General features: G+C 38.2%; 1 protein-coding gene across 2 annotated transcripts in view; it reads left to right on the top strand.

Moving 5' to 3' along the window:
• The window catches only part of LOC122792307 (phosphatase and actin regulator 2-like), a 1,188,181-nt gene that overhangs the window by 720,859 nt on the left and 452,362 nt on the right, over positions 1 to 14,960 (top strand). The gene's annotated exons all lie outside the window — the stretch shown is intronic.

The following is a 14,960-nucleotide window of genomic DNA, read 5'->3' as shown; positions in this document are numbered from 1 at the left end:
GAGGTAAGTCTGTGCTGGAAACTGCCTTGCTGTGTCATGTTGTCTGCAGCTCCTTCTTTGTTTTTTTTAATATTTTCATTGAAATTTTATATACAAGACCAAACACATTAATGAAATAAAACAAATTACTATTTATACAAGTGCTTACATCAATTTTTGCTGTATACATTACTAAAATTAATTAAAAAGCCATAAACTGCTCATGGAATATAGAGTAACATTTTTCTGTTAAGGAGTTCAGTTTATTTATATTCATCTTAATAGTACACGTTTCATTTTGGCACACACAAGTGTCAGTATTTATAAATTCTGTAAATGAAGGCATAGTCTGTTTTTTCCAGTTCTTCATAGGCATTTTCCTAGCTATTGTTAATACACACCACAGAAGTAGAAATTGGAAAATAAGATTTTGGTACATATGCAGGAATTGGAATATTAAACAATGCCAAAAGCTGAATTAATATGAATGTAGCAGACCACAGTGCTTGCAGGAAACACACAATTTTCCTTTAAAAAGATTGTAGAACTTCATAAACCACATGCTGCCAATCTACTTTGGTTATAGAGTTTTACCTCAGGCTGATACCTTCCTTTCCCTGTACGGTGTTACTGAATACAAGGATGCTTTCTGTTATAAACTTCATAAACCACATGCTGCCAATCTACTTTGGTTATAGAGTTTTACCTCAGGCTGATACCTTCCTTTCCCTGTATGGTGTTACTGAATACAAGGATGCTTTCTGTTATAAACTTCATAAATCACATGCTGCCAATCTACTTTGGTTATAGAGTTTTACCTCAGGCTGATACCTTCCTTTCCCTGTACGGTGTTACTGAATACAAGGATGCTTTCTGTTATATCAGTGTCTGAGGTCCACATTGGGTGTTGATTTGTAAGTGGGCAACACTTTCAGTACAGAGTGCTGCTGTTTGATGTGTCCTGTGCACCGAGAATGTTTACCAAAGTACTAGCCATAGTGTCAGAAAGATTATAGGAAAAGGGGCCCCATGTGTTTCATTGATAAATGACTGATGTTTGATAGCCCTCATCAGGAGACCCTTGGCCACATTCTTTAGCTCTTCTGTGGTTGCAGTTTCTGAGAGTCTCCTTAACCAATAGAAAGTCTCTTCCAGCTCATATCAGTAGCATGTCTTCATTTGGATAGAGTTTGACCCTGTCTTCAGTGTTGGGACACTTATGCTCAAAGAAATTGCCCAGTAAATAATGACCTTGGAAACTTGGATAAGAGTACAGTGGAAGGCCCAAGCACAGACCCTCCTTTGACCTCTGGGTTTGATGGCACCATGATCTTCAAGGAGTCTGTTGCATTACTAAAGGTGTATATTGTAGAGGAGTGTGAGATGTGAGTGTGGATGGCATTACCTTTTGCTCACTAGACTTCTGGTTTCGCATCCTTTTCAGAATTTGAATTGATGGACCACCTTAGCCTGTGCAAACTTTGGTCTTCTTCCTTTAGCACTAGTCATAGATCTTGCTGACAGACCCTTTGCTAATGGGTACAGGAGCCTGCCTCACCTCCTCAGGGTAAAAGGAAAATCCTCAAGTAGAGGGGATCCTTAAATCATCCAAAGTTATGGGCAGTGTTTCTTACTGTGAAGGCTTTAGTGGACAAGGAATGAAAGCAGAACTTTTATTCTGTTCTGACCCACCAGTCCAAGGTGTGGTATGCAAACTGAAAAATGGTTCACTTCCTGGGCGAAATGACCTCGATGACAGATTTCCTGAAATGCACCTGTAGTTGTATCCTTCATTTAAGTATTCTGGTATCAAGTCTGATCAATGTTTTAGGTTAGTAGGTCACTGTTAAGACTGACATACTCGCCGTGTGGGAAAATAGGTTTATAGGTTCATAGGTTGGTACTAGGCTATCAGCCCTAGGGCCTGTACAAGCCTAGCCATAACAATTCCCTGGCTATTTCGTCCTACAATATTTACTTCCCTGGACCCCTGTCTAGCAGTGTGACTGATGTGATCCCCGTGGTGAATTTCCTATCTCCCATCCAATTTTTCAAGGTTCCTTTTGAAGAGGGCCAAAGAGGAAAAAATGTCAATCTCCCTTTATTTTGCATGTTCCAGTAAGACAAGAGAGGGTTGATGATAGACGTTTTCTTCTCTGCCAGAGGATACTTCTAAATGCATTCAGTCCTGCTACATTTTTCCAGTTTCAAAATTCTGAGAAGAAGAAAGATTTGAATTTGAACTGCATCCCCACTACTGTCCAGGAGGGATGTGATTTCTGGCAGTCTGGCCCCTGGTAATGCAGGAAGATTTCCCTGTACAAACCAAAAAATCTCCTTCCATATGGAGAGACAGATGACTCCACTTCATGGTGTGGCATCTCTTCCTTCTGTCCTTCCAACTGTAGTGTTGGAGGTGAGTGAAACCACCAGGAACCCTGAACTTGTCAGATGTCATTTTCTAAGCAGAACCAATTTTTCATTTCTGCAGAAAGATGCCCTGTAGTACTTTATTTTGTCAGCTTGCACGTTGTTCTTATTTGTGTGCATTATTTCAGTTTCAGCGAATCTATGGTCAGGTTGCACATGTTTACCATTTTTGATGATCATGACCTTTTGAAGGGCTGCACCTCTGCCCATTTTCAAACACCCTCTCATTTTCTAGAGATTTGATTTCATGATCAACAGGTTTTTGCTTCCGTCATTACAGCAACTTTGAAGTTCACATTTTCAAAGATGCTTTTCTTCTTGAAGATCTCTTCCTGTCAGAAGATTTTGGAGCTTTTCTGTACAGGAAGATGTATTTGGTCTTTCAAGATTTTCAGCTATGCATTTGGAAAATCCCCCATGTCCTCCTGAATGTGGTATCAGAACTGTTCTTAAGTCACTGCAGTAATGGGTGCGGAGATAGAGAGAGAGAGCCAGCTGGGAAAGAATGAATGTGCTGCTACTGAAGCTGTTCATCTCTTTCACTCTGAGGTAAGTGAGGAGATGCAATAACTAATTAAATCCTTATAAAATTAATAAATTGCATTATGTTTTTTGTGAGGTGATCAACTGCTTATTATAAAATGGCAATTGTCTTAAGAATGTCCATTGCTTAAATGCTGTGGTTTCTTGGTTATTACAAACCTTCACCATACATTATTGCTGGTCTCCAGTTTCAGGGTTAGATGATTTGGCCTTTTGTGTTTTCATCTTATGGCTTTACTGTGGTTTTGGCCTCCTGGGAAGTTGTCTTATAGTTGTACTTTGGTATTAACATACACGTGTGTGTGTGTTTATGTATATATACATATAGATAAAAATACATATAAGAATCCATTCCTTAAGATCAAACACTCAAGTTTAAATATAAAAAGATTGATCCCAAAAGACCGAAACACAAAACAATATGTGTGTGTGTGTGTGTGTGTGTGTGTGTGTGTGTGTATATATATGTATATATATATATATATATATATATATTTATGGGTCTACTTCACATCACCTAAAACCCATTTGACTGACTTTCATCTCACCGAGACCAAATCACCTAATTTTCAAAATACTGAAAACTCATTTGACTGAATCTTATTTCACTGAATTGTAAGCCATAGACATGATGTGAGTTTCCTTTCACCTGTGACTTGTTTGTGATAAAAAGAATTTCTGTAGTGTAGAGTTTTTAAATGTGGGTATGTCTCCTTTACATTTTTATGGAAAGTATCTAAAGTAATATGGTGGATGTTTTGTGCGTTCCCAGCAGTAGTGGTAGTGTGTGGGGTGCTGTAAGGCAAGTAAAAGGTATATGCCCTTTTCCCCACTGTAGTGCGATCCTGGAGTTAGTATATATAGTTAGGGGGGTGTAGCCCCCCACTTAGTTTGGTTTTATATTGTCCAGTTTCTGTTAAGAGGGTAAGTAAGTAGTTTTTAAGGTATGGAAAGAGGTAGTTATTAGTGTTGTGAGTATGTTTGTTTATGATTTAATGTTTAGTCTTTTGAAATTTAGCATTGTAAGCTTTCGGTGAAATGAGATTCAGTGAAATGAGTTTTCAGTATTTTGAAATTAGGGGATTTGGTCTCCGTGAAATGAAAGCCAATCAAATGGGTTTTAGGAGATATGAAGCAGACCCATACATAAATGTATATCTATATCTGTATCTATCTCTCTCTCTCTATATATATATTATATATATATATATATATATATATATATATATATATATATATATATATATATATATATATATATATATGTATATATGGGTTCAATACTAAATATCGAAATACCACAATCCCTACACTGTGAATACAGACACCCAGAATCTCGAGATTGCGGAGTCTCAAAATAAAAAAAAAAAACTAAAACACAAAACCATCAGTAATAATGTTTTCACCCCCTGTAACTTAAATATACCAACTCCGAAATCGCACTACAGTGGAGAGAACAACAAAGTTCCCTTTCAGCACTGTATGGCAATATCCATTCACAGTTTTCGAGATTCCCCAATCTCAAGATTCTGGGTGTCGGTATTCAGAGTCGCAGAATTGTGGTATTTTCATATTTAGTAGTGAACCCATATATATATATATATATATATATATATATATATATATATATATATATATATATATGGGTCTACTTTGTTTAATTTAATTTCATTTCACCCCGACCACATCGCTAAAAACTCATTTCACTGAACTGAACTTAGTATATATGGCACTTTGTAGAGTATTGTAAGGTAAGTAAAAGGTATATGCTCTTTTCCTCACTGTAGTGTGATCCTGGAGTTGAACTGCGGTGGTGGTGCTGCGGTAGCATTGTCGCCTCACAGTTAGACGTTGCACGTTCGATTCTCAGAGCGTCTTCTGTGTGTCAACATGCGTGAATGGGCGTTCCTTCGCTGAAGGTTGTGCATTAGGCCCGGCAAGCCAGCACGTAAAACTCTACTGCCAATCATTAGCAGACCGGAGTTCCGCTGTGGCGACCCCTAACTGGGAAAAGCCGAAAGACAGTTAGTGTGATCCTGGAGTTAGTATATATAGTTGGGGGGTGTGGAGGACATTGCTCCCCACCTTGTTCGTTTTATATTGCATTTTACCAAAAACTTCAAAACAAAACATTTTAAACAATAGACATGCATAGTTGCAACACCAATAACTAACTACCTCCAGAAGACAATGTGCCCCCCAAACCCCACCTAACTATGTATACTAACTCCAGGATCGCACTACAGTTTGGAAAAAGGGCATATACCTTTTACTTCCCTTTCAGTAGTCTACACAGTACCATATATACTAACTGCAGTTCAGTGAAATTAGTTTTCAGTAATTTGAGTTTTCAGCTAAGTGGTCGGGGTGAAATGAAATTCAGTGAAATGAGATTCAACGAAACAAAGTAGACCCATATATATATATATATATATATATATATGTACACACACACACACATCTATTCTTCGCAGGTGGCAACCCCCACCCTGAATTCTTCACATCTCCTTGCTAATTATATAACTCACTGATTGCATAACAGTGGAGAAAATGTAAATTCCCACTCCCTACTATACCATACCCTTGCACATCCAAAAGCTGGCAATAACCGAAAGTAAGAGAATTTGATCCGTTAAGCAGCTAGAATTGACATAAAACATTGCTGCCAAATCACACCACACTAGATGAATCCACACCTGTTTGTATTCCCAAAATAATTATTTAAAGATTTAGCATTTTCTTCCTTGACATGTATATTAGGGCTTCCTAAGAACTTAATCATTCCTCCTCAAACAAACATTTATATAGTGAAAGTCAAATCATGTGATCATTGTGACAAACGTGTTACAACATTAAAGATCCAAAGATCTCATAAAACATTATGCTGAGAAACATTAAATTAAAACATCATATATGTGTGTGTCTGTGTGTGTGTGTATATATATATATATATATATATATATATATATATATATATATATATATATATACACATACACACACACACACACACACACACACGTGTGTGTGTGAATATATAATAGGTCTACCTGAAAAGAACGAAAGCTCACTTAACCGAAGAACACATCACCGAAACCTGAGTTTATTGCATATCCACATTGCCAAAAGTTTTCCCAGGGTAAGTGTCCAGGTGGCTAACATTGGGAAATTTGCCCTTTTCCCTACTGTAGTGTAATCCCGGATTGGATACTCTAAATTGGCCCTAAGCATGAGTGAGTGCTTGTGTGCACTTTCCGTGGAAGGTTGGGCACTGGGCTGGCAACTCGACACCGTAAAACTCCACTGCCAATCATAAGGGGACAGGTGGTCCGCTGTGGCGACCCCTAACCGGGAAAAGCCGAAAGAAGAAGAAGAAAAAGAAGTGTGATCCCGGAGTTGGTATATTTATTTTGGGGGTGGGGTGGGTTGGAGATAGCCTGGTGTGTTTCTTTGTTACATGGTGGCCACCTGGATACTTACCCTGGGAAAACTTTCAGCAACGTGGATGTTTGATAAACTCAGGTTTCGGTGATGTGTTGACAATGTTGTCTTCGGGTAAGTGGGCTTTTGTTCTTTTCAAGTACATCCATATACACATACACACACAAGTTGGACTGAAAAAAATACCAGATGGATTAAAAAATAAACGCTTGAGAAAATGGTATAAAATCACATGCTTGACAGAATATTAAAAAAGAAAAAAACAAATATTTCAGTCTTCATAAGTATGAAAAATAAACGTATTTCATCCTATAGCTTATCTGCACATAATTTAAGCACAGTGCTTATTGAAATATTGTCATTAGTGGGACGCCACTTGGATTTCTATGAACCTTATTTATTATAGTTACTAAAGGCTTTCCATAATTAAGGCAAGTTAATGTGCATCTATGTAATGTAGTTTTTTTGGAATTTCTTCTAATATCGCAGTAATGTTCACGTAATCTCTTACCTAGAGTTTTTTCGATCTTGCCCACGTAAGATTTACAGAAACTACACAAAGCTAAATATATAACCCCTCAAGACTTACAGTTGTAGCCTTCAAGCAGTTTTAATGATTGATCAGCTATAATTACTTTCGCCCTCTTCAAAATAAACATACATTGATTGCAATGGCCATATTTTCTAGTTCTTTTTATAGAGCTACATTAGCATTAATAACTGTTTTACCTATGCTGTCCACCCTGTTTTTAAAATTCTGACCTTTTCATAAACAAAACTGGGTTTGTCACCCAAAATTTATTTTAATCTACCATAAATTTAAAAATGTACCAACCCTTAATAGAAAGGATTATGATCAAGTTGCTTATCATAACCTGTTTATTATGTGTTTGAGACGTGGATGCTAAGAAATCTTATGAACACATAATTAAGGGTTATGCACAAAAACCCAGTCATAATTCTTTGGAGAGCATGGTGCTTTATCTGCTCCATGTGCTACCTTTTACAGTAAAAATAAAAGAAAGAAAGGGGTAAAAATACCAATAAAAAAAAGCAGTAAAGCACTTAGCGAGCACTGTCAGAAAGGCAGTGTAACATGGTCCCTTACATTTACATTCACTTTGCCATGCCTCTAAACTGTCCAGATTTTCACAGAATGTCCAGATTCCAGATTTTTGCCTCCTTTGTTTTGTCTGTTGGTCATAAAGTTTGGAGTTTTCAGACAAATTGTGGAAGATTGAAGTTACTGAGTAGTTACGTACAGGTCTGTGTTTGGCTTCCGAATTCTAAAAAATGTGAACCGCAAAACAGCGAACAGGGCAATCATCAAACAACAACATACATTGAAAAAAACTACATCGACTAGACATAGCCAGCCAGCATCGCATGCAGAACCAACTAGGGTGGGGGGCTGCACCCCCCAACTATATATACCAACTCCAAGATCGCACTACAGTGGGGAAAAGGAAAATTTAAAAGGTTTCCCTGTACTTACCTTATGTATTGTGCTACTTCCTGGTTGTTGGCCAACTGTGGCCATACAATGTATTTTTTTTCAAAGCTGCCATAGTTCGAGGGTTATCCCTTTCACTGTTTTCTGTTTGTTATTTTGCACTTCGAGTATTTTAGAATTCTGTAGCCAAACATGGACCCATAGTACACATTTGAGTTCCAGAGTTCATTTCCTTCAGAGAAAATTTAAGTGAACACACATCCTATTATTCTTACTACTTTCTAAGTTTATAAGTGGAAGGGCCACCTTATCAGTATGAAAAGCAAACAGAATCAGATCTTTCATTCTGACACCATCTGTTGCTGGTCTGCACTGGCAGATTTTATAGTGTAAAGCTAGGCCTGACATTACCAATGTAAGTAGGGGGTGTTTAACATTTGTTTAGATTGGGTCTCGTGCCACTGTAGCAATTGACTGATTTGTCTTTTTCAAATATTGAAGAGAAATCCCCTAACTCCATGCAATATAGTTACATTTGTAACAAATGCTATGTCGGGTTGGTGTTTAAAAATGATTACTGTGTCAAAATTGTATTCATGGTTCAAATTATTTTCTAAAATGTCTCATGATACTATCCTCTAGTAACGCAGGCCATTTTGTGTGTTTATCTGCTGGTATTTCCAACTATATTTTCTTCCAAAAAGTCACTAGAATATCCTCTTTCCCAGAATATCCACAACATTTTATCACACTCCATATAAAACATTTTATCCTCTGAGATCATTCTTGTCAAGTCATATGAGCTGCCCTTTAACCAAGCTTTTTTTGTACAAGGGGTGGCAACTATCAAAGTGGAAGCATGCACTGGAAAAAGTAGGCTTTCTATAAATATTGACACAAGTTTGCCCTAACCCTTAGACATAGTGGCATCAAAGGTAATTAATTAAATCTTCAGAGTAGAAATATGTAAACCTCAAGAATGATGTGGTGTTCCCTATATATTCTAAAAAGGCATTCAGTTTTGTAACAGATCTGTGAGAGAATATTCTGCGGTAAGTTCTTATTTCATTATGACTGTCCTCTGCACTTTGACATTTCCTTCATCCAGCCGCTGCTGTTGGAAATCTCTGTATTTCAGGCAAGTATATATTCTGTATATTTGTACATGTTATGTATTTTTCTTTTCTGTGTTGCCAGTTGTATTCACTCAGCTGATGGGGCTGAACTAATAAGGGCACTCTTCTAAACTGGCATGTGATGCCATGACACATGCTGACAGGAGGCATACAGGCCCAAGTCACAAGAATGAAAGAGAAAAAAAAGTAGAGCTGATGATTGCAATAGAAGTCACAGCGATGTAATGTCACAGATACACTGAGCATGTCTGCTGAATGCTTCAGTTGCTACATAGTGAGATCAGCTGTCAAAGTAAAACATGCAAGTCTCAAAATTCAATGTACCGTTATATTAAATGAAGTTGTGTGAAAGTAATGACGCATGTTTCCAGAAACCATTTGTTTCAGTAAATATGTGGTATACGGTAATAAAGGGTCTAGCTCAACCATGCCTTCTGTTGACAGTTCATTGCTCAAGACAGGATCTTAGCTGCCTGTACTTAGTTTTTTTTCATGACCTTATCTTACCTACACTTTATCCTAGAATGACAACTCAGATGTACAGTTTGACAAAATGCAGTATTGCAATTTGGCAAAAGAATTGAATTTCTGCACAAGGCAGTGAAGTTCATCTTTTATTTCTGAAGTTCTCTGAGAATTGCTGAGTCATGTAGTTGTCACATTTGTAGCAAAATTATAAATGTGACATGCGTTGCCTTTTATTATATCTGGGTTTCTGTTACAAGTGTGAGTACTACATTTGTAGTCCTTGGAAGACTGAGACAGCATATGTAATTGTGGTGAATATATACTGTGTGAAGGTTCTAGTGCCTCAGGTGTAGTCTCCTAATATAGCCGTGTCAGGGTTAGTTTATTTAAGTAGCGGGAATGTGGGGGCACAGCGCCCCATATCGGTAGTTGGATAGAGACAAAAACAGTTGAACTGTACAGCCAATAGTGGGATCTCTTTGTTATGAGTCTTGTACTTTCTATATAGAGCCATTATTTTTGTGCTGTAGTTGCTCAAACCAGTCACACATTTCTGTGGAGTTTAATTCTTTGACACGGCTTTTACCAAGACCATGTCACCTTTGACTACTAGTCATGTTTTGCAGGCATATCTTTCACACCTTCTTTGATGGGGATTGTACTTATTCATGGTAATGCAGTGTCTGGTTCCTCTGTGGTAGGTGTATTCTTTGGCTCAGTGATATGATAGACTGTCATAATGTAACCCACTGGCAACCCCCTGCCCATAGTTCTCAACCTGTCAGTGCAAGAAATCTGAACAAAGCCTGACAGAATGGGGGGGGGGTAAAGGCCCCAAAATAGGAACATATTTTAAATTATTGCTCTTATGAACTTAAAAAGTTGCTAGAGTAACAGGGCTTGTGTTAATGTACACTTTCTGAAGGATTTGAAGTCTGAAACCCAAATGTATGTTATTATTTGGTGACTTCAGTCCTCAGATGATCCCAGTGATTTGCATGAAAACCGTAAACTTTACGAGGAACAGACAAAGAATATGAGGCAAAAATCTGGACAGTTGAGAGATCTATCCCTTAGTCAAGATGCACCATGTCTGCCCCATCATGGATCCTAGCTTAACTTTAAATTGCATTTTCCATTTCATGGTCAGACTATAGTAACATGTACTGAATAATGGGAATGACCTCCAAGACAAATATGTTATTAAAGCTAGCTGGTTCTGTGATGTAAGAGAAAAGGCTGTGGCTGGGACCCAAACTTTGCAGGATTGAGTAACATCCTGGGTGTTGGTGGAGCCAGACAGAGCGTTTGGAAGTGCGTGGCAATCACTGGCTCATATATCACAGGGGAGGGACCCACACCAGTCTGCTGCTCTGCTCACACCTACTGGAGATGACGTGTAGTGCAGGCAAAATATGGGCTCTGCCAAGTTGCTTGCATACAGTAACCTTTATCTTCCAAGTAAGGGAGAATGCACATGTAAAAGAAAAAATGTTGCAAGCCTTTGCATTCAGGAGATCACATATATCAGTCCACATGTTGGAACTAGGGTCAAAAATAGATGACCATTATGGCTATATGGGTGATGGCTTCTCATGGCTGTGTTTATCATTGATGTCAAGACATGGGAGGAGGTTTTATGGTCAGGAAAAATGGAGAAAGAAAACTTCATAAAGTCAACAGATCTGATGAGACTACATTTTTGTGGTGGGGATCAAAACTACAGTTACAAATCTTACTGAATTAATTTTACTACAAAGTTTGCAAACTCGGACACATTACATATACATACTGCTGTCTTGTTAGATTCCAGATAATTCCAAATAAGAAAGTGAAATTTAAGCACATTTTAATGTAGTTATGCAAAATTTACATGAATGCAAATCATAACGTCAGTAAATTGAAAGTTACAGTCTTGCTCAGCACAGTTAGTTAAAATGGAACCACAGTTATAAATCATATCAAGTCAAATCAAATCAAATGAAATGTTGCAATGCTGTTTATGTGCAAATGATATGTAAAAGTGAGAGAGAAAGTGAGACATAGTATACTGCTTGTAACATGTAGGTATATACCTGCTTGGAAGTTCATATGTGAGGCTACACCCGAAGACTACTTTGTGGACACTATGTGATGAACATTTACCACTGTTTCAACTTAAATTGTGTCCCAGTGTGGTAAGATAGCAAAAAAAGTGGGAAAGTAGTCTGACAGATAGCCAACAACCTGATATTCCAGAAACCTTGAATCTGTATAATTCCGCATGTTGTTGATAACTTGGAGACCAGCTTCAGTGCATAAGTAAGTCTATTTGGGGACCACAAGTTTCTTGAATGTCATTCAAATTAAACTAGAACATGTCAAAATTCAGTTTCCTGCTTGTTTACTTGCTCTCCATAATCTCCATTGTGATGCTGTGTGTACCTTGAGATAATGCATTCCATCAGCGGCAGTGCAATAACTAAAGGAAAGGTCATAATTTGGTGCACAGCTTATCTGCATTTGTTGGATTGCAACACCAACTATGGGGACATAAAATTGTGATTTATAGCTGTACTGTTTGCAGAGAATCTGTTTATTTCATTATTTAATATTTTCCGGCATAGATTACTGGCCCAAGTGGATTTTACACAGGCCAGCGAAGTCAGTGCACCACAGGTACCAATATGATTCCATCATAGTCCATGTGGGTGTAAGTGACCTGAGGCATACCTCACTGGACTATGAAGAGGAACAGTATGGCTCTCTTTTAATGTGTGTCACAGACAGGTATGCGCCTTGCATTGAACAGCCTTCTACCTTCAACAAGGATGATAACACAGTATTTAAATTACTGATTTTAATAATTGGCATAGTTTCTGGTGTCACTCCAGGCAAATCCAATCTCTGTCAGCATGGGACAACATGGTTAATGAACCAATTTGCTGTGCCAAGGATGGTCTGGACTTATCCACCTTCAGCTTATGGGTATTAGAAAAAACTTTATCCATCTGCTTAGAGCCTTTTTTAGGCAGTGCCAAAATAACAAAACTACCAACATGGCGAGGAAAAAAAAAATGCAAAGCAACCTTAAGGTGTTACTGCTCACTGCTAAACAAGAAATTCCACACCCTACAAGCACTCCTCACTTGGGAGAATATAGGTATTTGTGCGGCTATTGAGACTTGGTTTAAAGCTGCAGAAAGTACTCCAGCAGTGGAAGGCTACTGCAATATCCACTGATATAGACCCATAGCAACACAGACAGGGACTAAAGATGGTAGTGTCTCGATCTACATTAGCAGCAAATAGAACTCTAGGTCGGTTAAAAAGGATGATGCCCTGGAGTTCATCCACATCCAAGCCTCTATAAATAAGGCTCCCTACTTTGTCCTGGCCGGCCACAATTTGCCCTGAATGACCCATAAAGGTCAGAACTCCTACCTAGATTACTGTAGGTGCTCACCATCCAACCAAATACCCTATTCATGGGAGACTTTACTCTTCTATAGAGATGAAAATGTACACTGCCTGTACCTAACAGGTAAAACACAAACACCCTGGATTAGACAGTACACTTTCCAACATATTTGACATAGTCCTCACCAGTAAAGGAGATTGTTGCCCTGTCCCTTGTCACTTCCTCCTTGGTGAAGTCATACCACAAAGCTGTCTCCCTAGAAAGAAAAATCAGCCTGGAAAACTAACTAAACCTGTAACAGTTAGAAACTATTCTAAAGCAAACTACATCCTAAGCAACAATTTGTCAAAATTCATGGCTCCCCAAACTCTGAGAATGCAGCTACCTATGCAAAATTATTTATAGAAATCTTGTACAAACTGTGACGATACAAGGTACTGCCAGCCCCATGCCAGGAGAAGTGGGCAGTGGATGTGTAACATGTCACAGCTAGCTGGAATTTTGTAAATAATTATGTGTCATTTGTATATCAAACTGATTTGTAAAGCTGTTGGTGTTAAAATGTATCAGCAGTGTTTCCTGCTGGACAGAAAAGAAATGTACATGCATTATTGTAATAGCTTAAATATATACATTTTAGCAGCAGATACCGGGAAAGAAGAGGTTAATCCACCTGACTTTGAAAAATATTTTTGAAATTAAATTACTTTATGGGTTAAGCCATAAAGATGTTATCTCACAATTTTGAAGGGAGCCAGAGACACAGTGTGTGTGCTAGACTGTGATTTATTAGCTCCTGTAGGAAGAATGGAAGTGCTTTATGGTTTTATGACTTCCAGGAACTGCAGCAGATCCAAGCAAAGCTCTGTGTGTATGGTAACACATGGGTGATAAAACCGTGGCAGCTTCTAGTGATGGGGAATAGTGTGGGAAAGAAAGTCATATGACCAGATGTGTGTGATGTCATTCTGTAAGCCAGATATAATATTTAGGTATTAGTAGGTGGTTGCTGTCAGCACTCTGTTTTCTGTCTTGGATGTGACAACAAGGGCCACTCACCCACGTTATCTTGCCTTGCTCTATTCAGTAAGTAGAAACGTTAGATTAGTCAGGAAAATGTAGTGAGAATAGTTAAGCATTGTTTTTTTTTGTAACTGTGTGACTCTTTCCAGCTGTGTTATATTCAATATTTTCTGTGCGCTGAAACTCTGGTGTTTACTGTAAATAGATATTTAGTATTTTCATGTCCTTTTATTATTAAATATATTTAAACTTTTCATTGTGGCTGGTCCTTTTTAGAAAATATTTTAAGTTTTGAGAGTATTTGCACATATTTATTTGGTGATAACTCTGGTCACTCCTGAAAGCCTGGTTGTTTGGCCAACATTACCATTTGTATTAATATTAATTTCACTCAGTATAATCGGATACTGTTTTAAGAGCTTTGTAGTAACTGACTGGTGGCAGTGAATTTACCTTATAGTCTGGGCAAAGTTGGTAGGGTGGGTAATCTCTGCCAGCCTTTCCTAGGTGTGAGTGTGTGTGTGTGTGTGTGTGTGTGTGTGTGTGTGTGTGTGTGTGTGTGTGTGTGTGTGTGTGTGTGTGTGTGTGTGTGTGTGAGAGAGAGAAAACTAAATCTCAAAGAGTGTATGTGTGTTAGTTACATGGGCAGGGACACAAAGCACTGATTTCACATAGAGAGAGTGGTGGAGGACTTGGCTTGGGCACTCTGCTGAGGACTTACTGGGGACTTGGAGAGAGACAGATAGTGAAACCCAGACTCTGTGCTGTGTGTGTTCCCTGTGTACTCTTAAGGGAAATTGTGCTTGATGCAGAGAGGTCTGCATCTGGAAATACTCAATGTATCCATTTGTATTCCAAGTGAACATCCCTCTCGAGTATCAGTGGTGAGGATTCAGGCTTCTTGATTACTGGCCAGAGTGGGGACGTCACACAAACATGTAAATGGTTGCTCTGAGGCTGCTGTACCAGAAGTAAGCCCAGATCTAACATCAAAAACAGAACATGCTGGTAGAATCCTTATTTTAACAGGCTGTATAAAAAAAGAAATAAGTTGTGGCCAAAATTAGAAAGACAAGAGCTCTCTGAT

The sequence above is a fragment of the Protopterus annectens genome, chromosome 1.part2 (genome assembly GCF_019279795.1).
Source record: "Protopterus annectens isolate FY-2018-M chromosome 1.part2, PAN1.0, whole genome shotgun sequence".
NCBI lineage: Eukaryota > Metazoa > Chordata > Ceratodontiformes > Protopteridae > Protopterus > Protopterus annectens.
Note: the sequence above shows the minus strand (reverse complement) of the source record. Positions and strands in the feature narration are given on the sequence as shown.